General features: G+C 35.6%; 1 long non-coding RNA gene across 7 annotated transcripts in view; it reads right to left on the bottom strand.

The window, feature by feature from the left end:
• The window catches only part of LOC144305386 (uncharacterized), a 289,595-nt gene that overhangs the window by 156,068 nt on the left and 109,244 nt on the right, over positions 1-24,283 (bottom strand). For 5 of the 7 annotated variants that reach the window (XR_013372409.1, XR_013372410.1, XR_013372412.1 and 2 more), the window contains exons 7-8: positions 9,967-10,056; positions 6,982-7,141 (exon numbers count right to left, since the gene is read on the bottom strand). The exons of 1 other annotated variant lie outside the window; for it this stretch is intronic. This is a non-coding gene — a long non-coding RNA (uncharacterized LOC144305386). The remainder of the gene's footprint in view (positions 1-6,981; positions 7,142-9,966; positions 10,057-24,283) is intronic. One more of the 7 variants, XR_013372407.1, reaches the window with a different exon arrangement.

Genomic DNA, 24,283 nt, shown 5'->3' with positions numbered 1-24,283 from the left:
CTCTTATAGAGGAACATATTGGGAGGGAAAGTCATATGAATGACTAGTTTTTTTTATTTGCCTCTCTCCCCCCCTCTTTGTTCATTGATTTTATTTCTTAAATTCCACATATGAGTAAAATCTTATGGTAGTTGTCTTTCTCTGTCATTTCACTTAGCATTAATACTCTATAGCTCCATCCATGTCATTGCAAATGACAAGATTTCATTATTTTTTATGGCTAATAATCCATTGCATATATGTACCACATATCATTTGATGAGTAAAAAAATGGACAGAAGACACAAATAGATATTTTTCTAAAGAAGACATGCAGATTGCCAAAAGACCCTTGAAAAGATGCTCAGCATCACAATCATAAGGGAAATACAAATCCAAGCTACAATGAGATATCACCTCACACCTGTCAGAACAGCTAAAATCAACACAAGAAACAACAGGTGTTGGCAAAGATATGGAAAAAGATAAATCCTCTTGCACTGCTGGTGGGAATGCAAACTGGTGAGCCACATTGGAAAATAGTATGGAGTTTCTTTAAAAACTTAAAAATAGAACTACTCTATAATCCAGCAATTGCACTACTAAGTATTTACCCAAAGAATACAAAAAATACTAATTCAAAGGGACACATGCACCTCAATCTTTACGCATTATTTACAATAGCCAAATTATGGAAACAGTTCAAGTGAAAATCACTATATTTTTAACACCAAAAAGCCTTTGTGTAGACTCTCTTTCAAAGCTAAATATCCAAGTCACTGAAGCAAGATCAGTTTTTGTCTACTCTGTCCATTGTCTCAATTCCAGCTGTTTTGGAGCTCGATTCAAAAAGGAGGTAGTCAGATTTGGGTTCAGAGAATAAAATGCTCCTTTGTTTTCCTGGAATGTTAGGCTGAGGTAATACACCACATTTATAGAACCCTCCCCAAGGGGTAAAATGACAGGTTTTCCACTAAGAAATAATTGCTTTTGGAATGATAAGAAGGGAAGTTACTCTTACATAAGCATGTCTGTCCTGACTGGCTATAATTTTTGTTTTTAGTTTGCTCTTTTAGGTCAGATGAGATAAATCATCATATTCAGGCAGTTTAACTTTGTTCAGCAATAGTTTGATTTCTGGCATACTAAATCTACCTTAAGTGTTAAAATAAATTGGATCCAAGATTTACATTCAGGCAAAATCATAAAACTCTACCATATTTGAAAATGAGGTGATTGCCTACCAGCTTGAAAAGAATGATTATTTACTTCATTGTCTATTATTTCCTATGAACAGTATTTTTATTAATGACACATTCCCAAAAAAATTAAATGAGTCTAATACAAACACTTTATAAATTTACTGAGTATGGTAACAAGTAATTTTCATTTTCTAAGATTACATAAATAATGCATACATTGTTGTACCCAATGTCAGGAAATGATAAAGTTAAAGCCAGTTCTCATGACTTATTTTGGATCTTTTCTCTTTGACATTGAGACTACCTAATCAAAATCTGCTTCTGATCCCATTTCTCCCTGAATTGTTTCTCTGATTCAGGAAATACATCTTCTTTTCAAAAACAGGTTCCAGTTTTTAACTTTTTTCTCTTCCTTTTCCCTGCTTTCTGGCTTTGTTTTATTTTTGTTCCCAATCATTCATTTTTAAAAAATGGTGTAAAGCATCTACTCTGCACACTAGCACAAGCATACAATTATATACACAGGTGTACATATGCATACCTGAGGATATAAAGGCTTACAAAGATATAAAGAAACTTACGAGAACTTAGCGTCTACACTTCCAAACTCCTACCAAGCCTTTTGCATAACACATAAAATTCTTCATGATCTGGCATCTTCCTACTAATTCATTCTTAACTCATCCACTTCCTCTCCTTACACTCCAGAAATATTGAACTGCTTCTAGTACCTCTCCTCTGGATATCTTTGAACATGATGTACACCTTAAATAGAACAAATCCAAATCCTCCTTATCCATATGTCCTTTCTCTAGAGCCTCTATGAGCCTCAATGAGTTCAATAGCCCTCTCTTCTGAGAAGCCTTCCATGAGCAATTCCAAGAGTCTCAACTCCTCCTAAGCTTTTATTCTTTCTATATCTCTCTCATCCAGACTGTGACTTCTGTGAAGGTAAAGACCATGAACATGATCTTTAATACACCTCAACCCTTAAGATAATTCCTAGCATGCAATAGATGGTTAATAAATACCTAATTAAAAACTATCAAGGGAATAAATTTCTCATGCAGAAGAATCTCCTTTATTGTTCAATGCAGACCCCTGAGAGGGTATACCCACTAATGAAATTCTTTTGGTATTCATGAGTTACTACCCCAGCAGATTCCTAACACAAATCATGCTCTCTAATGCCAAAAGTGTTGCCCTTAAGAGAGAAAAAAGATATATTGAGACTTGGCATTGATAGAAATAATGGCATACAGAATGGATAGACATGATTAAAATACAAGTGCTACACGTAAGGCATGATATAGGTTAAATCAAGACTTTATGAGCTTGTCTAGGGACATGGATGTTCAGTAAGCCTTTTTTTCTCTCTGATAGACTATAAGACCAACAAAAATGGACATAAATTTGAATATTTGGAACTCTACCAAGCTAGGTGCCTTAGAAACACTAAAGAATTGTTGTCTATAGTAGCAGCTTGAAAAACACAAATCTATTATCACACTAGTTACTCTGCTCCATGTTTCAGAAGGTCAAAATCAAGGTGTTGGCCAGCAGGGCTGTTAGTGTTGGCCAGCAGGGCTGTTAGCAGAAGACCCTGGGAATAATCTCCTTCCAAGCTCATTTAGGTTGTGGGCAGAATTCAATTTCTTGCAAATTAGGATTAAGGTCCGTGCTTCTTTGCTGACTGTCAGACAAGGGCTGCCCTCAGTTTTGAGAAGCTTCTCTGTAGATCTTGCATGTTGCCCAGTCATTTTTAAAAGCAGAAAAAGCATGCTGAATTCTCACACTTAATTCTCTTCTGATTCCTTCTCCTATCACCTCCCTGTAGTGTTTCTTGTGCTGCATATCTCTTCTGCTTCCAGAGAAAGCTGGGTTTTAAGAACTGCTCTGATTAAATCAAGGCTAGCTGGATAATCCAGGATAATCTCCTCACTTAATGGTCTGTAATCTCCATCATGTCTACAAGGTCTCATTTGCCCTGTAATATAACATATTTAAACATACTTGGAATTAGAGCACAGGCATTTCTGAGGACCACCATTCTGCCTATCACAGTGCCAGTTCGAAATTATAGTTTTAAAATACTTGTTTACAAGGCAAAAACCTAATTTTATATTAATAAGTATACATGTTGGATTTATTAATTTGTTCATCTGGCTGAAACAGAGGAGAAAATTTAGGCAAAATATTTCCTGTATTTGTATTCTCTTTGATTTTTTTCTGCAATTCTAATTGGTTCATTCCTGGATCCATATTTGAACATAGTGCATTGGTAATTACGGAATTCTCCTCTGGGTGTGTTTGCCTAGACTCAAGCATATATACAGAGGCATGACGGTTGTTTATAAAATATTCTTTCACAGTTTAGTGCGTATATTTCTCTTTGTTGGCTGGTTGTTAAATAACCATGCATTAGGCAGTAATATTAAAAGCTAAACCTTATGTATCTTGTCTAAAGCATCATTAGTTTCCCAGACATGTGGTCCCATTCCTTTCAGGGATTCTGTTTGCACAAGTGTCTGCTGCAGAAATTTATTGCCAACCTGTTGAATTTATGGAAAGGAATGTTTTTGTCCAGATGTGTATCAACATTCCAGGACCTCGCCTATAGTCAGTGCATATTTGGTGTTCATATATTTATAAAATAAAAAATGAGGAAGAAAGGAAGAATATGAATGGGATCACAGAAAGCAGAACAGCAAATGCAAATTACATTTTCTTGACTGTCATTAGACTTAAAACTTAATGTAATTTAAAAACTCATAAAACTCAACATCATAAAGTGAAAATTTTGTCATTTGTATTATGCATTAACTTCTCTTTAAAAGAGTAACATTTCTTATAGGCAAGGTCCTTAAGGCAAGTTTTAAATGTTAATTTTTTCACTTTTTCAATCCTAAAGATGAATAAAACACTCCAACATTGAGATAAGCACTATATAGCTTTGAAGGAGAATGAATAAGGCTGAATCTTACAGTATTGGACTAGGGAAGATGCATGCTAATTTGTTTAAAAAAAAAAAAAAAAAGCAAAAACAAACCACAAAGAAGTCAGGTCCCTTAAGAAAGGACACTGCAATAGAATACAAGTAAATAACACAGCAATTTCCCCATTCTTTCCCCAGAAAGGCTTTTCTTAGGTAGTTGTAAGCTGAGGAAAGGGAATATGTAAACATTTTTGAGGGATGTTGGAAATGAAACTTGAGGGAACACTGCATTGATTACTTTTACTCAAAAGTGTAAAAAGGAAAACAAATGCATTTCAGCAGGATACTGCTTTCTATGGGTCAATGAGTCAGAAGGGAAAAAAAAAGGATTAATTAAAAGCAATCTCCTAAATAACATTAACACCAATTCAATAATATTATGGACAATTCGGATACTGGAAGATTAGAGTATATACTATATTTTATAACAAATTATTGTTAGAAATAAAAAGATGTGTGGCTCTATAACTAATACATTTCAAGTAATATTTGATGAGAAATTCTCATATCTAAATTTCTTTATGGAATGTCCATCTTTTCTCTTAAAACTTTAGTTTAGACATTCGATATTATAACATACATTTTAAACATCATGATAGGGACATTAAAAAGGTGAATATTGGGGCCCTTGGGTGGTGCAGTCAGTTAAACATGCAACTCTTGGTTCTAGCTCAGGTCATGATCTCAGGGTCCTGAGAGGGAGCCCTGCCTTGTCCCCATGCTCAGTGTGGAGTCTGCTTGAGGTCCTCCTTCTCCCTGTACTCCTTCCTCTCATGTGCATTTTTTGCACTCTCTCTCAAATAAATAAATAAATCTTAAAAATAAATAAGTAAAATAAAAGAGGTGAATATTAGTGAAAATGTATCCTTGCAGAAGAAATAGTTAAGGCAAATGCCTTATAAGGAGCATAATGGTACCTTGGAAGGAAATCAAGAGAGTCAGTATGGTTAGAGCAAAATTATTTTTGCTATCTTTGCAGGGGCAAAGATTATAGAAGACGGAGGTCAGAGAAGTAATGGGAAAGGAGGGTCAGGTCAAGTAGATACTTTGTAGGAATTTTAAAGACTTTGGCTTTATCTAAGGGAAGCAGGGATACATGATTACATTTTGAGCAAAAAGTGCCATTGACCTGACTTATGCTTTCAAAGGATATTCTTGAAGTCAGTGTTGGTAATGAATTGCAAAGGGACAAAGACAGAAGTAGGAAAATAGTTTGGAAGCCACTGTAACCATTCAGGTGAGAGTTGATAATAGTTCAGACATTTGCAATAGAAAAGGAAGTGGTAAGAAGTAGTTATGTTACATGCATGTTGAGGCTTATTCCAACAGGTATTTCTTGATATCTAAGGAGTATAAGAAGAGGGGGTCAAAAGCTCATAAGTTCTAGTCTAAGTAACTTGAAGGAGGCTATCAACCAAAATGGGGAAGGCTGCAAATAGATGAGATAGGAGGTGAAAAACCAAGAGTTTGGTTTCAGACATGTTGAATATGTCCACTAGCCATCCAAGTAGAGACGGCAGGTACATAGTTGTATATATGAGTATGGGATTCTAGAGTGAAGTTTGGTTTGGAGATATAAATTTGAAATCTTCAGCCTGAGGTGATATTTAAAGACACAGGATTGGATGAGACTGCATTGGAAGTCAACAAACATGAAGAAGAGAATAGGACCAATGACAGACATGCAATACTCCAGCATTAAGAGATTGGAAGATAAGGAGGGGCTGGTGAGGGGATCTGAGAAAGTAAAACCAATAAGATTTAAAAAACAAAAAACAAAAATATTCTGGGAAATAAAAATCTAGTGAAGTAAATGTATTAAGAAAAATTGAATGATCATTAGGATAGGTCACATAAAATAAGAAATGCAAATTGACTAGACTTTCAGCAGTGTGGAGATTATTGGTGACATTGGTAAGAGCAAGTTCAGAGGATTGGGGACAGTGACAGCTTGACAGGAATGAGTTTAAGAGAGAATTAGAGGTGAAGAGTTGGAGATACTAAAAATGAAGGAACATTTCATGAAGGACCTAGGGAGGGGCATAGAGGAAAACAACTTAGCAAATAAGGAGCATTTAGCAAATAAGGATCCATTTCAACTTAATTTTTATGAATGGTATGAGACAGAGGTCATCAGGTGTCCTCCCCTCAAAAGATGGAAAGGTCCTTGCTACTAGATTACACTGAATTTGTTATTTATATATATATTACTAAAAAATATTTCAAAGATCATGCATTTTGATGTAGCTCTAAACTACCCCTACATGCATTGAGAGCCATACAATTTTGTAGTAAGAAGGAATTTTCAAAAATCTGTATTCAGCACTCCTTAGTTTATAAATGGGGAAATATAACACCAAAAAGGCAAAATCACTTGTTCCAGAGTGGAGTTTATGACAAACTTAAAAAAGAAAATATTTGGCATGTAATATAGTATTTACTGTTCATGGTGGCATTGTTGTATTCAAATTAAAATTAAATGATTCTTAATGAATATATTTGGCATATCATTAAGTAAATTTAAGGTGCATAGTATGCTACTTTGACATGTTTATATATTGTAATATGATTGCCAAAGTAGCAATATTTATCTCATTACAATATTATAGTACAATACTGCCTATATTCACTACATGTGCATTAATTCTCTACGGCTTATTGACTACTCATTCAAATATCCTTAAATACCATGATTTTATCTCCCTACCCCTCATCTGATGGTAAATACCATTTTACTATGAGTTTGGCTTTTTTAGATTCCACATATAACTGATATCATACAGTACTTTTCTTTCTCTGACTTACCTCACTTTGCATAATGTGCTCAAGGTTGCAAAAAGCAGGATATCCTCTTCTGTCATGGCTGAATAATATTCCACTGTGTATAAACACCACATCTTTTTTATCCACTCATCCATTGATGGACATTAAAGCTGTTTCCATATTTTGACTATTGCGAATAATGCTGCAACAAACATGGGAATACGGATATCTCTTCAAAATATTGTTTTCCTTTCCTTTGGGTACATACTCAAGAGCGGAATTGCTAGATTGTATAGTAGGTCTATTTTTAATTTTTTGAGGAATCTCCATATTGTCCTAGACAGTGGTTGAACAAACAATAACATTTACGGCTCTCGTCACAATCTTTGCCAACCCCTGTTGTTTTGTCTACTTAAAAACAGCCAGTCTATTGAGTGTGAGGTAAAATCTCATTTCTATTTTGATTTGCAATTCCCTGATGATTAGCGATGTGGAGCATCTTTTAATGGGATGTTTTGATATCCTTTTTGGAAAAAATGCCTACTTGGTTTTTCTGCCTGGTTTTTAGTCAGATTGGGAGTTCTTTATTGTTGTTTTTAATTTTGTGAGTTTTTTATATATTTTGAATATTAACCTCTTAGCTAATATATGGCTTACAAAAATTTTTCCCATTATTTAGGCTGTCTTTTCATTTTGTTTATTTTCCTGTGCAGAAGCATTTGAGTTTGATGTAATCTTACATGTTAATTTTTGCTTTTGTTTGTGCTTTTGGTACCATGTCCAAAAACAAAATCATTGCCAAGTCCGTTGTTGAGGAGCTTATTCTAAGAATTTTATGGTATCAAGCTTCATGTTTAAGTTTCTGATCCATTTCAAGTTAATTTTTATGAATGGTATGAGGTAAAGGTCTAATTTCATTGTTCTGCCTGTGTTTCCTTCAGTTTTCCCAGCACCATTTGTTGGAGAGACTATCATTTCCTCATTGGATATTCTTGGCTCTCTTGTCAAATATTAGAAGACTATTTAAGCTGAAATTTAATGCTGGGTTCTCTATTCCAGTTTCATTGGTCTATGCATCTATTTTTGTGCCAATACCATTTCTATTTATTATTACGGTTTTGTAGTATAGTTTAAAATCAGGAAATATAAGACCTCCAGTTTTGTTCTTTTTTTCTCAGGATTGCTTTGACTATTCAGGGTCTTTTGTGATTGTACACAAATTTTAATATTGTATTTTCTACTTCTGCCAAGATGACTTTGGGATTTTGCTGGACATGGGGTTGAATTTTTGGATGACTTTGGGTAGTATAGACACTTTAACATATTAATTCCTCCATGATCATGAATGCCTTTCCATTTTTGTGTGTCTTTTAAATATTTTTCAGTAAAGTCCTATTTTTTTATTCCACAGATATTTCACTTCTGTTAAATTTATCCAAGTATTTTACTTTTTTTAATTTTAAAATGTACTTATTTTGTATTTATATTCTTTTTATTTAGCTTTTATTTAAATTCCAGTTAGTTAACATACAGTGTCAGATTAGTTTCAGATGTACAATTTAGTGATCAACACTTACATACAATACCTGGTGCTCATCACAACAAGTACATTCTTTAATACCTAACACCTATTTAACCCATAACCCCATCCACCTTCCCTCTATTAACCATTAGTTTGTTCTCTATAGTTAAGAATCTATTTCTTGATTTGCCTCTCTTCCCCCTATAATCACGTTTTCTCCCTTAAATTCCATATACGGATGAAATCCTATAGCATTTGTCTTTCTCTTATTTATTTCAATTAACATAATACTCTCTAGCTCCACCCACATCATTCCAAATGGTAAGATGTCATTCTTCTTTAAGGCTGAGTAATATTCCATTGTGTATATACCAATTCTCTTTATCTGTTCAAAAGTCAATGGACATTTGGGATCTTTCCATAATTTGGCTATTATAGATAGTCCTGCACTATATTACACACACACACACACACACACACACACACGAATAAGGTGAAGCAAATAACCCAATAGAAATTGGTCAAAATATCAATGGGAAATTCATAAAACAGGGAATTCTAATGAATATTTGGAAAAAATGTTAATTTCAGGTATAATCAAAGAGATGCAAACAAAACCAAAAGTTTTTTCACAATAGCATTAGCAACATTTAAATCTGACAATACTGTTTTGGGGAAAATATTGGGTATATAACTTATTCATATATCACTACTGACAGAGTAAATTTTTACTATCATTTTGGAGAAGACAGCTCTTCATAAAATTATAAGGATATGTACTCCACAATCCAGATATATTCTGGTATATTCTCTGGAGAAGCTAAAAACATCGTCATAAGGAAACAAGTGCAAGACTATTAATTGTAGCGTGCTGTATTAAAAAAAAAAACGTGTAAGTTAAAGAGAAAGAAATTGTATTAATATCTTGGAATAGAATAATAAATCTAAAAGTAACTATCAGTAAGCATGATTATCAGAAACATAAAATTAAGTGTGAAAAGACAAGAAGTTATTAGAAGTGTGAAAAGACAAGAAGTTATTATACACTTAAAAATAAAAAAAATATTTTATTATATATATATATATATATGAACTGGATGGGCATACACCAAATCTATGTTAGTGGCTGTTGTTAGAATCGGGGAAGAGAAATCAGCCCAGGGTCATATTTTAAGCAAACACTAGCTTTATCTATAATACCTACTTTGAGAAATTGGAAGAGAAATATGATAACATAGAGGAGTCAAGTTATAAATTATTTCTTTTTACTTTTTCTGTATGCTTAAACTTTAACCCAATTATTGATAATGTATTAATAAGAGATTTCCAAAATGTATTTATTTAAATTATATACTTGAAAAATACATATTCACATGTATATGTTTATATATATACGTGTGCATACACATGCTATATGAATGTATATTTTAAAAATTATGTATGTATATGTATACATACACACAAAATAAAAACAAACATCCTTCCTGATCAGAAACAGAACTTACCTATCTGCAAAGCACTGGGAAGAGTTTGAGCCAAAGGCCTATTGAATACAATATAATTGGAAGCAGGCATTCAGAATGAGGTATTTGGCCCTGTAGGAAACAGGAATAAAATATGTTCCACACAAAATTATAGGGGACCTGAGTCAGGTTTACTACTTAATGCCAAGGACTAGGGAGGGGCTGCACTGTTTGTAAGAACAGGCTGAAAATAATGTTGTTCAATAGCAGCCTAAGGCTATATCTTAAATAGAATTGAATCTAAGGATTGCTGTCGTTAGACACAACAACTGCAAATTATATTGCAATCTTAACCACCAAAAATTAATACCAAAATGCCTTTATAAGACCTAGTTCTGAAAGAGGGTTCAGAAAGACAGGTAGAAAAAATTGCAGATTATTAGAAAATAAAATACTCTTATTTAAAAAGGGCCTGCAAAACAAAATTGCAAAACATCTGAAGCTTATTAGTGAAAAAGAAAGATAAGCAAAAAAAATCAATATGTATTCATTCTGGATAAAACAGTATTACAAACAGGGCATGACTTTGGAAAAGGATGAATCAGATATTTTTTTAAAAATGAAAAAAAAATCTTTTAATCTCAATAAATGGGGTGAATTTTATATGGAACACAATCAAAGAGAGAATTAGTAAAATTGTAGATTGTATTGAAGAATTTATCCAGAATTCACAACAGAAAGATAAGGAGACTTTAAAAATATTAAAAATTGTGAGGCGCCTCTGTGGCTCAGTTGGTTAAGCATCCAACTTTGATTTTATCTCAAGTCTTGAGCTCAGAGTTATGAGTTCAGGCCCTGTTTTGGGCTCCATACTTAAAAAAAAATTAAAAGTTGCTAAAATATATGAAGAATAATTTTAGATGCTTGAACACATGTAGATTGAAAACAGGTTTCAGTTATACCTTTAATTGTGAAGGCAAAATACAGACAACTTCAGAAATACAAAAATTAAAAGTCTTTATTCCTACCCCTCTTCTAATCATTACTGAATTTGGATATCACATTAGGATATGATTAAGCAATAAGAAAAAAAATAAGCACTAAGAAAAGTAAACACATAAGGAAAGCAAAAGTTAAACTACATATTGAACACAATAATAAAATATATTGATATATTTAATAAACTAATAACTATAAAGTAATGCATTTTTGGTTAAAATAAGTGAAAACACCATGGAGAAAAATAGATCTGGAGGGGTCAGGGTATAGTAGATGGCTAAAGGACAAATAGATCTTGTCATATTAAGGAAAAAGATATAAATGCTAACTATAGATATATTAGAAAACTTTCTAGCTACATATGAAAGTGTATTTCTTTTTTAAGATTTTATTGTTTATTCCTTAGAGACACAGAGGGAAAGGCAGAGACATAGGCAGAAGGATAAGCAGGCTTCCTATGGGGAGCCTGATATATATGAAAGTTTAAAATGTAAGGCTATATCCATTAAATATTAAAAATATATTACTTGAAAATAAAAATAGCAGGATAAGTAAAAAGTTTCTTAAATGTTATCAATCCATTATATGTGACAAAAAGACTTCACGAAGAAGAAAAAAGGGAAAACAGAGAAACAAAAGTAATAAGCCTTAAATATAATTGAAAACAAAAGATGGAAGAAATTAGTCCAAAATATCAGTAATAATAAATGTAAATGGAATAATCTCATCTCAGGAAACACAGAGATGACCACACATATACATATGCATATATATGTATATACCTATATGCTGCTAAAAGGGAGTAAAGTCACACAGAAAATACACATAGGAAAAAAAGTCATTCCAGTTATTTACTGACCAAGATAAAGCTGGTATAATAACTTAATGTTAAATAAAATTAAAGGCACAAACATTACTGAAAATTAAGGAAAATACTATATGACTAAAAAATCAATCTAACAAGAAGATATAATAATCATAAATATTAACCTAAATATATAGCTTAAAATTTCATTAAGCAGTGTCAAAATTAAAGGTGAATTTTGCAAATCTAAAATCATGAGGTTTTTTTTTTTAAGATTTTACTTATTTATGAAAGACACAGAGAGAGAGGCACAGACACAGGCAGAGGGAGAAACAGGCTCCATGCAGAGAGCCCCATGTAGGACCCCATCCCAGGTCTCTAGGATCACACCCTAGGCTGAATGCAGGGCTAAACTGCTGAGCCACCCGGGCTACCCATATCATGAGTTATTTTAAACAACTTTGTCAAAAATTGATATACTAAGCACATACAAAAGTAGTAAAGTTACAGATTTTTAAAAAATTTTTATTTATTTATTCATGAGAGACACAGAAAGAGAAAGGCAGAGACACTGGCAGAGGGAGAAGCAGGCTCCCTGCAGGGAGCCCGATGTGGGACTTGATTCCGGGTCTCCAGGATCACCATTTGAGCCAAAGGCAGACGCTCAACCACTAAACCACCCAGATGTCCCAAGTTATAGAATTTTTGAGTGACAAAATATATTTGATCTAATTGATCACCTAAAAATTCTGCATCCAATCAATAGAGAATATGTATGTAGTCTTTTCAATATTATTTTCCCAAATCGAGTAAGTCAACACACTAAGTAACAAAAGATGCTTTAACAATTATCAAAGATCCAATATTACGTAGACTACATTCTCTAAACCCAATTAAAAGAAATTAGTAATTAACAATGAAACAAACAAACTAGAACAAAACAATAGTTTTTAAACCTTTGTGTTTGTGTCCTAAGAACTGCAGTCCCAAGTAATTTATTGGCTCAAAGGGAAATCACATTGGAAGTGACAAACTATTATGACTGGGACAATAAAAGCACCTCATAAAATTTCAGGATGTTGCTGAAGCAGTACATATAAACCTCAAGCCTTGAAATATATCTATTATAAAACAAGAGTGTTTGAAAATAATGGTTTAATTAATCAAATTAAGAGTTCAGAAGAAAAAAGGAGTACTTAAAGCATAAAGAAAGAAATAACATAAGAATAGAGGATAATGAAGTGGAAAACAAAGACACAAGAGAGAAAATTTATAAAACCAAGAATGTGTTACTCAAAAAGATATAGAAATAAAAATTATTAACAACAGTAAGGGGTCACTGAAACAGAGAAGACATTAATACTATTGCCAGAGAATAATATAAAATTTATAGAACTATATTTTTAAAATTTAATGATTGATAAGTTTATTCTTGAAGAAAAAATAAAGCTATCCCAAGAACATACAATTGAAAATACTTCTATGACTAAAGAAATTTAGCTATTAATCATTAATCAAAAATCTTTCCTATAACTTACAGAATGAGAGAAAAAATTATAAATCATATATCTGATAATAGTTTAATATCCATATTCTATAAAGATATCTTACAACTCAGCAAAAAGACAAGCTAAACAACTTTAAATGAACAAAGGACTTGAATAGATATTTCTCAAAAGATCTATTAATGGCCAGAAAGCACATAAAAAGGTATGCAGCATCATCTGGCATTAAGGAAATGAAAATCAAAACCACAATGAGATATCACTTCACACCCAGTAGGATGGCTTTAATCAAGAAAATGGAAAATAACAAGTATTGGCAAGGACGTGGAGAAATTGAAACCCTCATAGATTGTTGGTGGGAATGTATAATGGTGCAGCTGCTGCGGAAAACAGTTTGGCTGTTCCTCAAAAATTTAAATATATAATTACCACATGATCCAATAGTTCCCCTTCTGGGTATACTTCATTTCAAGAGAAATAGAAATATGTCTACACAGAAACTTGTAAACAAAATTTTATAGTGGCATTTTCATAAGCATCAAAAGGAAGAAATAACCCAAATGTCTATCAATAGATAAATGGCTAAAAAATTGTGGTATATACAAATAATGGAATATTATTCAGCCATAAAAAGGGAAGAAGTACATGCTACAAGTTGGATCAACCTCAAAAATACTATGCTAAGTGGAAGAAGTCAGACACAAAGATCACATATTATACAATGGAATATTACTCAGCCATTAGAAATGACAAATACCCACCATTTGCTTCGACGTGGATGGACCTGGAGGGTATTATGCTGAGTGAAATAAGTCAATCGGAGAAGGACAAACATTTTATGGTCTCATTCATTTGGGGAATATAAATAATAGTGAAAGGGAATAGAGGGGAAGGGAGAAGAAATGGGTAGGAAATATCAGAAAGAGAGACAGAACATGGAAGACTCCTAACTCTAGGAAACGAACTAGGGGTGGTGGAAGGGGAGGAGGGTGGGGGGTGGGGGTGACTGGGTGGCGGGCACTGAGGGGGGCACTTGACAGGATGAGCGCTGGGTGTTATTCTGTATGTTGGCAAATTGAACACCAATAAAAAATAAATTTATTATTAAAAAAAAACAAAGATCACACATTACATAATTCCCTTTAGATGACATATCCAGAATAGGCAAATTAATCAAGAAAGAAGGTACACTAAAGAGCTTATCAGGGGATGTGGGGAGAGAGTAACGGAGAGTGATTACTTAATGAACATGAGATGTTGTTATGAGGTGATGAAAAAGTTTTGAAACTAAAAAGAGCTAGTAGTTGTATAAATGTGTGAATACTAAACACTACCGACTTGTGCCCTAAATACCACTGAATACTACTTTAAAATGCTTAATTTATATTACATGAATTTCATCTCAAAAAAAGTCTTCCCCAAAGTAACACCAGGACAAGATAAACTTACAAGAAAGATTTAGGAAAATTCGATGGAGCAAGTAAAGCCTATATATATATATACACACTGGCTCTTTGAATGAAAGAAAATTGCCATTTTATTTTGTGAGGCTAGGAAAAGCTAAATAACAAACCTCAGGACAGCACAAGCAAAGAAAGTATTAGAACAATCTCATTTTTAGTAAATAGTAATAGAGAGAACATTATTACATTCAATATACCAGCTAATGAAAAATCTAAATCATGACTACAAAAAACACCTTCAAAAGACTCATCAGTCAAGCTGACACAACTCAGTAAAGAACCAATGATCATCTGCTCTAAAATCTCCTTGGGGGTCAGGGTGGCAGGAATTAGGTACACTCTTGGGTGTTTCCTATGTCACATGTTGGGTGGAATTTGGCAAAAACGGTTCTCTAGAGACCATGAGGTGCAAAGAGGATGTTAGGCTTTGCCTACACAAAGGTTTGAAATAAAATTTATTTATATTTCAAAAAAAAAAAGAATCAATGATCATGAAGATAAATCAATAAAAAATTATCTACGGAGCACCTGGGTGGCTCAGTTGGATGGGCGTTTGCCTTTGGCTCAGGTTATGGTCCCAGGATCCTGGGGCTGAGCCCTCCACCCGGCTCCCTGCTCAGTGGGGAACGTGCTTCTCCCTCTCCCACTGCCTGCCCATCCCCCTGCTTGTGCTCTTTCTCTGTCAAATGATTAAATAAGATCTTTTTAAAAAAATTATCTAAACTCAAGCACAAAGACTATAAAGAGGGAATTTAAAAAGAAGGACAGAACATCCCAGACCTGTGATACAAACCAAAAGGTCTGAATAAATGTAACTGAAATGTCAGAAACAGAAGACAGAAAAGAAAAAGAAATACTTTAAGAGATTTGCTGAAATTTTTCCAAAATTGCTGACAACCACCAAACTACATATTAAAGAAGTTTAAAAACACCACAGATGATTTTTTAAAAGAAGTGACATGGCATCGTATTGGCAAGAAATCCTGGAGGGAGTCAGGGAAGACACATTACATATGGAATTACAACAAAATTACATCAGACTTCTCATTTAAAAACTAGGAAAGCCAGAAACAATTGAGTGACGTTTTTAAAATGCAAAAGAGAAAAACTGTCTACAAGGAATTTTATATGCAGCATAAGCATCATCAAAATCATAAACTTCTCCTTAAAGGACCAGATAAGAGAATGAAACAGCTAGTTATAGATTTGGGACAAAATATTTGTAAATCACATATCAAATAAAGGATTTAGATCTAAATTACAAAAAAAACCCTCTCAAAATGAAATATTAAGAACATAATCCAATAAAAATGGGCAAAATAGATACAACCAGGAAAGATAAATTTATGGCAAATAAGTACATGAAACAATGTTCATAGTCTTATGAGTACTTCAAACCCCAATGAGATACCAACATACATTTTTCTTAAAATGGCTAATTTCCAAAAAATCTGACCATGTTAGGTGCTGACAGGGATTTAAGGTACCTGGGAATCTCACACTTTGTTGGTAGAAATGCAAAATAGTTCAGAATGAAAAATAGTTTGGGAGTTTATTATAAAGTTAAATGTACAATTATCACATGACCCAGTAACATGGTGTGTACCCCAAACCCCACACACAAATCATTTTATTCACGATCACCACCAACAAACCCCTCAACTGGGGAATGGACAAACCAACTGTGATCTATCCCTACGGTGGAATACAACAGAGTACCCAAAACGATCAAACTACTAACACTACAGGTATGATTGTAGTAGAGTTCTCCAAGTCCTGAGAAACACATACACCAACCCAGTTAAGATATAGAAGAATCCAAAAAATAAAAAAAAAAAATTAAAAAGATAGAGAATAGTCCTGTCATCCTCCCAATCCCTTCTCCGTTTTGCAGTAAACTCCCTCATGCTCAACCCGGGCAATCATTTATTTATCTGTTCTCTGTCCCTGTAGCTTCACCTCGGCAAGGATGCCATGTAATGGAATTGAGCAGCATAGAGCATTTTAAGCATAATTTATTTCACTTAGCCAAGCGTATTTGAGATCATCCACCTTTTAGCAGCATTACATAGACTTCCTCACTTTTCATATTTTTGTGAAACGCTGTTGTGTCCATTTCCGTGATACACATCCCCATTTTTCCGTTTAGCTCTTCGGTACTTCTTTTCAGTGCCCTTTGCGAGACCCTCTTTCTCTAATCAAACTTTATAGTTTGACTTTCTCTAGACATCAGTCCTGGGCCCTAGACATCCCATCAGTTCTAGATCTATGCTCACTTGCTAGGGTGGCAATGATCTTTCTTATGATTTCCAGTGTTACCTGTATACTAACAAGTCATAATTTTTTATCTTCATATTATCAATCTGGATGTCCCCATTCGAGGGACTGAGGTCTTATTCTTTCCTCACCAGTGCACTGACTGGCAGAGCAGATTCATCTTGACTGGGGGTTTAACATTCTCTTCTTTGGGGTCAGCCAATTAAGCCCTCAGCTAGGTTCTGGTTTCTCCACCCTCTCCCCATAAGAGTTAGAAACCTCTAACTTGTATACTTGTATATCTCCAAGGAAGCCCTCTGAAATGCTCTAAGTTTTTGTTGTCTGTATTCAGAGCATCAGTTGAACTCAGCAATAAGCCACTCAATTCATGTTTTTTTAATTTTCATTTCCCACATGTTTCTCAAATGCCTAATATATGAGGCCAACAGATGCCCTTACACAGCTACACGACCCCAGTGTACCACCAGTATGCTTTCAACAACTAGATGGTTGTATCGGAACTCTCTGTGCTCTACCTTCAGCCAGTGGAGGGATCACTCAATCTTTAACCACTTTTGGTGCCAACTTTACAGGTGGTTATTTTCTGGGAAGTGGATTACAAGGCAGTGTTTGGCATACAGGGCATGTACCATAGTGCCCCTTGGAATCAGTAATTGTAGAAAGCAAGTATGAAAAATGGAAGTGACTAGCTACAGCATTGGCCAAGCCCATGAAGAGTTGTGGAAGGTTGTCCACCATTGGAGCAAGATGGCCAGACTGTTGTCAGTCATTGGATATGCACACCTTCACATCCCCAGAAGCAGCAGGGCATTGTATGAGGAGTCTTTCTGAAACAATCCCTAAATGCGCCAATAGCTAAAGACTGTCTTCTGAGAGTGCTCTCTCAAGGGGGAAACAAGTTCTTCATTGAGGGGGAGCTGGGTAGTTAATCTCAGTGTCCACTACAATGTTCCAAACCACGTTCTTGAAATTCAACCAACATCCTTCTCTCCCAAATGTAATCCCACTCCAGTTTTCCCCATTTTAGGAAGTTATCCAACAGTTCCAAAATTAGAAATCTAGGAGTCCTTCCTAATATCTTCTTTACCACTAGCCACTCATAATATATATTAGAATTAAGTACAGACATTTTTATTTCCAAATTATATGTTGAATTCCCCCTAGTATATTGTCTCTAGAGCCACTGCCACCTCCCCAGTCTAAGCCATAGTCATCTCTCACCTAGACAATTCCTTTAACCTCCTTTCTAGTCTTCCAGTTCCCTCTCTTGCCTTTTTCAATCTATTCTCCACATAAAAGTCAGGATAAATTTGTAAAGTATAACTTAGATCATCTCAACCCCTCAAACCTTTAAGGGCTTCCTACTGAATTTAGAATTGAATACAAACTTCTTCACATCTTCCACCAGGATTTAAGTGAGTGGTACTTTCTCCAATCTCATCATGACTCCCTCTCTCCACTAGGCACCACCTTTGCCTAAATGGAATTCCTTCAGTTTTTGGCTACTGCTGGGGAGTTCCCTGCTATAAATAAAACATTCTCCATTGTCTTCAAATCTCTGTGTTTTTGCCTGACGAGTTTTTGTCATACTTCAGGTCATCAATTTTAACGTTCCCGTCTCATAGAGCTCTTCCTTGATAGGAAGTGACTATATATTTGTGGCTATTTAACATTTCTTTCATATTCTTTTGTATCAATAGAAATTCTCATAATGAAAGTGATTCCCACATTATCAATCCTGCCCCTCCAAGGCAGGTATCAGAACTCAACTTCCCAGCAGTTATGGCAGCTGGAAGGCAGGTCTGTGATCCAGAATCTGCTAGTCACTTATACAGAGTTAGTCTTCCACTGGGAAAAAAGAAAAACAACAACAGTAGTGTGTCACTACAACTCACTCATCAGAAAGCAGGTGACAGAAGTGACAAGCTCTGCAAGGCAGCAATTGTGAACATTCTGACAGCCCACCCTGAGCATCATTGTGAGGGTGGGGTTTGTTAAAACTGTAGTTTGGGAGCTAAATGACGTTGGCTCAGCTTCTTTTGCTAGAGTAGTAGCCTCCTGCAGTGTGGTTGGATATTGTTCGTGGCTCCCTAACTTTCCCAAAGACTCTGTGAGCTATCTTTCAGATGTTGATAAATTCCTTTTCTACTAGAACCAACCACAATGTATTCCACTGTTTGTAACTAAAGCCTAACATTTATAATCTTCTACCTGGGGCACATCTGCTCTATTCTCTATCTTAAAACTTTTTGTTTCCATCATTGCATTAGCAAAATTTCTAATTGTGTGTGTATCATCTATTTCTCTGCTGGATGATAGACTCCTTGGGGGCAGAGTCTGTATTTTTCATTCAGCAATATATATAGTCTCCTTGTTGATTCATTCAACAAACTTTATGGAACCCTTTCTATTTGACAGACACTGATACAGGCACTAAAGAATATAAAAATCAATAAGATGCTTCCTCTTCTCAAAGTGCTTACATCTGATTCAGAGAGAAAGACATAGAAATGGGTCATTAAAAACCAATATAGTCAGTACACGGATAAAAATTGTCAAAGGTTCTCATAAATTTATTTTTAAAAAGATTTTATTTATTTATTCATGAGAGATACCGAGAGAGAGGCAGAAACACAGGCAGAGGGAGAAGCAGGCTCCATGCAGGGAGTCCAACATGGGACTTGATCCCGAGACTCCAGGATCACACCCTGGGCTGAAGGCAGCACTAAACCACTGAGCCACCAGGGCTGCCCGGTTCTTATAAATTTACCAAGGAAGAGTATCTAATCTGTGGAAGAAGACAGGAAGGGAGACTAAGAAAAAGAGAAACAGGAAAAGGAAGGAGTCATGGAAGTTTCAGGAAGAACTCTTGAAAGATGCAATGCCAAAGCTTGCAAGTGTGAGCAAGAGTTTGACAGGTGAAAGGAGAAAGATGGGATGATGGTGTAGAAAAAGAAGACTCCAGGTAAGGGTGAGAGAACACAGAGTGAAGAGCTACCTGGTAGAGAGGGGGGTGCCTTTCATAGAAGGTAGGCAGGAGAAAAGACACAAGGTGGGGAAGAGGCTGGAAAGGCAGAGATTACATCATGAATGAACTCATGTTCTATTGGAGATTCCTAAAATTACGACTGGATATGGAAAGATCTTGGAAAAGAATGTAAAAAAAAATGTACTAGGAGATTAGTTTGAATGATTTTATTTCATTTTTTAATACTTCTGTAGGTATTGGAACATTCCATATATCATTATTTCATTAGTTAACTGAAGTTTGTAAAAAACCCTTTTTCAACCATCTTCAACCCACACTGACCAATGCTTCTGTTGTATATTTTTTAGCATTGCTAAAAATCATTTATATGATATTAATTATAAAGTGTACATGTTTGTTGTATTTAATTTGTTTCTCTGTACAGACCGCACTTTAAAAGTAGGCAACTGTGTGTTTCTCTTCAGATTGTTTTGATTTTAAACACCTTTAAAGTAAGCAGCAGCATTTAGTAAATGCTTATGGAAAGAATACGCAAGATTATACTGAGGAAATTGAATGCGAAATGAACTCCTTCACTTTCTATGATTGGTGATGTGTAATATGCACACAAGAAGTTCAAAATATCTCATTGTAATCTGGGTTATTCTGTGGCCTATGCCTGCAAAGTATTCTTAAAAAAATAAATCATATAGTTGGGTAAAATGATGCACATCAATTCATATCCAGCTGTTGCAAATGATAAAACGGAACTTAAAGGCTGATATTATTACATCCAATCAAGATTAAGAATCCCACCAGGATTCATATAAATTTCTCCTCCAGGACCTGGACAAACCACTTCTCTAAGTAACCTTATCTTTTCATTCTTAATGAAATATCCTTAAGGCCTGGGCTGTAGGGTCCCTACTCTGTGTTCCAGGAAAGTGGAGGTTTGTCACAAGATCCTTAGCAGTGGTATGCAAATACGGAGAGAAAAGGGAACAGTAAAGTGAAAAGGACCCTTGGCTGTTTAAGAAAAAAATAAAAACAAAAACAAAAACAAACTTACCTTTCCCTATTCATTCATTTTTTTTTTTTTAAGATTTTATGTATTTATTCATGAGAGACAGAGAGCGAGAGAGAGGCAGAGACACAGGCAGAGGGAGAAGCAGGCTCCATGCAGGGAGCCCGTCGCAGGACTCGATCCCGGGTCTCCAGGATCACGCCCTGGGCTGAAGGCAGCGCTAAACCGCTGAGCCACCCGGGCTGCCCTCCCTATTCACTCTTTATATAAACTCTGAAACTGAAATGCTGAAATAAGGACTAGGGAGCAGACTTTCACATCTGTGGGCTGAATTTTCAGTGAACGCATCCCTGTGTTTCCCAGAGCCACGTGGGCCTCTTCTGCTTTCAATGGGTTAATTACCAAGGAAGCATTTTTCCTCTGTGGTCTAGACATAGAAATATCCAGATATTGTTTCCCTTGAAAGGCAGCCATCCTGCCGAATGTACTTGATCACCAAGTCCCATGTTTTTCTAAGGCCAGATGGGGCTAAACATAATTTCTGAAGATTTTTCTCTCTCCTTTTTTTCACCGATTAACAGCTTGTTTGTTTTCGATTGAGGACTCTGCCAGCAAAGACAGGGAAGAAAAAAAATCCTTAATTTTTAAGGTGGAGAAACTCAAGAATGATGGATTTGCAGTTAGCCAAGAGGAAACAATCCTTGGACCTAACAAATAAGCACGGGGGGGAAAAGTGTACTCAATATTACATAATCTCAGTACCATGAGCAAATAAAGGGGATTTTAAGAATAATATCATTTCCTTAATGGAAACCTACAGGTAGGTGTGTATCGTACATACAGACAGGCAAGAGTAAGAGAAAGAGTGAAATCTTAAGCTTTGGGAAAAAAAAAATCTTACTCTTGACAATGCTATCCATTTGACCTTGGATAAGTCACTTCAATTATTTGGGCCTTTGCTTTTATACATACAGACTAAAAGATTGAGAGGATTTTATATGTAAGATCTTTCCATCTCTAGACTATTTCGACCTCCTGTGATTAATTCCCAGCCAACAGCAGCCTACCTGGGGAAAATTCTGTTTCTCCTCCATTGTCTTCTTATTCTATTTGGAGACTCTCTGCGTGTTCTGTGGGAGTTACATAATACGTGGGAAGTGAAGACAGCTGAACCTCCTCTGAAACCATGATAAATAGCTGCAGTGTCCTGAGTGCACCTTCCCTGTTGGAGGGCAAGCAACTCCACGCAGACGTGGGAAGGATTAAGCGGTACTTTAGCTGAGAGCAGACTGGCACAGGGGCCAGGCACATGTAGGCCACATGAGGTTACTCCGAGACATCTCCTCTCTGCGAGGACCTGGACCTCCCCTCTCCCCTTACAGTTTCAGATTCCTGAGTCCTAGAGAGGCTCGCAGCCACAATGAGTGGCGCTGCCAGGAACAGTGGTAAGTAAAAGGAACGTAACCCCGACTATAACAGGACTCACTCCAACTCTTAATAACTCGGGCAACTCATTTGGCCACCAGCGCTACTTTCTCCCAACTTTGCTAAAATAGCCAAGTCTGTGATTGCTGATGCCCAGTAGTGACATAGCCATTCTAGGCCAGGGACTGTGAAAAAAACATGCTTAAGAAAATGAGTCAATATGATTAATGTCCTTAAAAACTTTTTTTTTTTTTAAGTATCAAAACAACATTAAAGTGGCTGGAGAGACTGATCACTCTGGTCACTCAGTGACTAAAGGGACACACCACCCAAGTCTGCAGCTAACACAAAGCCAAACTTTGCTCAGATCCCGGTGAGCCATGTGGGAATAACAAAGGCTGAATTGGCAAATGACAGAAACATCATCGCCTCTCACAGGTCAAACCCTCACTAGAGAGGTACGCCGCCCCCTCCACCGAGTTACCCAGACTGGGCCTCCCATTTCTTTCTGAAATGTATGTTCCAGCAGTATTGGACACACTCTGGAACAACTACACGTTTCTGAAAGATGAGTTCTGAGGTGAAGACTTGTCAGTAGTATGGTAACGTGGATAAAAGAAAAATATTTTATTTGGTGGTACAATTTCCTGACCCTTAAAAAGGCACTACAAAACTTGGTATGATTGCAGACTAAAGTTAATGATCAAGGTTTTGTGTCTAAATCATTGTCACAGAAGGAAACCAATCCTTTTTTTTTTTTTTTTTTTTTCTTGCTGCCTGTTAGATGCCACATTAAAGCATATCAGAATAACAATTTCAGCCTCAGGGACAGATTTTTAATGTAAGACTCCTCACACTAGATTGCTTTCTTCAAACGTCTGAGGGTATGTTTTCCAGCCCTATCTCTCCATCCAAAAAAAAAAAAGTTTCAAATTAAAAATAATTCGATCCTACTGAATAAACCCATTGGGTAAACATCACTGAAGTGGTTGGAGAGATTGATCACTTTTGGTCCCTCTGTGACTAAAGGGACATATTACCCAAGTCTCAGCTGACATGAGGCCAAACTCTACTCAAACACTGGTGAGACACATGTGAATAATAAAGGCAAAATTGGCAATTTACTGGGATCTCACATAGGCCAAACACCTCACCAGGAGGTGAACAGTGTCCTTCCCGGAGTTACCCAGACTGGGCCTCTTATTTCTTTCTGAAACATGTGTTTCAACTGTATCGGACACACTCTAAAAGCAACTACACATTCCTGAAGTCCTGAGGTGAATACTTATCAGCATTAGGGTGCTAGACAGCATTCTGTTCTGTGATGCTATTACAATTCACTGATCACTCTACTCTTGGCAGGCTCTTTCCATGTTTTACTATTACGAGTAGTGTTACTAAAATTACCTGGTTCATAGCTTTTGATAAAGCTTTGTGTATATTTCAGTTGGTTAAATATATATATATATATAGAGAGAGAGAGAGAGAGAAAGAGACACACACACACACACACACACACACACACACACGATATGGCCTAGAATAGGTCACAAGCTGTTTTCCAATGTGCTTCTGTAAATGTGTACTCCCGCCACCAGTGTCTCACAGCAAACAATTTCTGCTGCTTCACATCCTCACTAGCACTCCGTATTCTCCATCCCTCTGTTTTAGCCATTCTAGTAGATGCACAGCATTGTCATATGGTGGTTTCTAGTTTGCACTTCCCTGACAACAAATAAGGTTGATAGATTTTATAAGGTTATTGGCTATTTGAGTATCTTCTATTGTAAATGGTCTGGTCTGGTCAAGCCTTTTTCATTTTTCTATTGTTCATTTTTCTATTGGTCTATTTGCCTTTTTCTTATTGATTTCTAAGAGTTCTTTTTATGTTCT

This window comes from Canis aureus, chromosome 35 (genome assembly GCF_053574225.1).
Source record: "Canis aureus isolate CA01 chromosome 35, VMU_Caureus_v.1.0, whole genome shotgun sequence".
Classification (NCBI taxonomy): domain Eukaryota; kingdom Metazoa; phylum Chordata; class Mammalia; order Carnivora; family Canidae; genus Canis; species Canis aureus.
The sequence above is the reverse complement of the archived record's forward strand: the minus strand, read 5'-3'. Positions and strand labels throughout refer to the sequence as shown.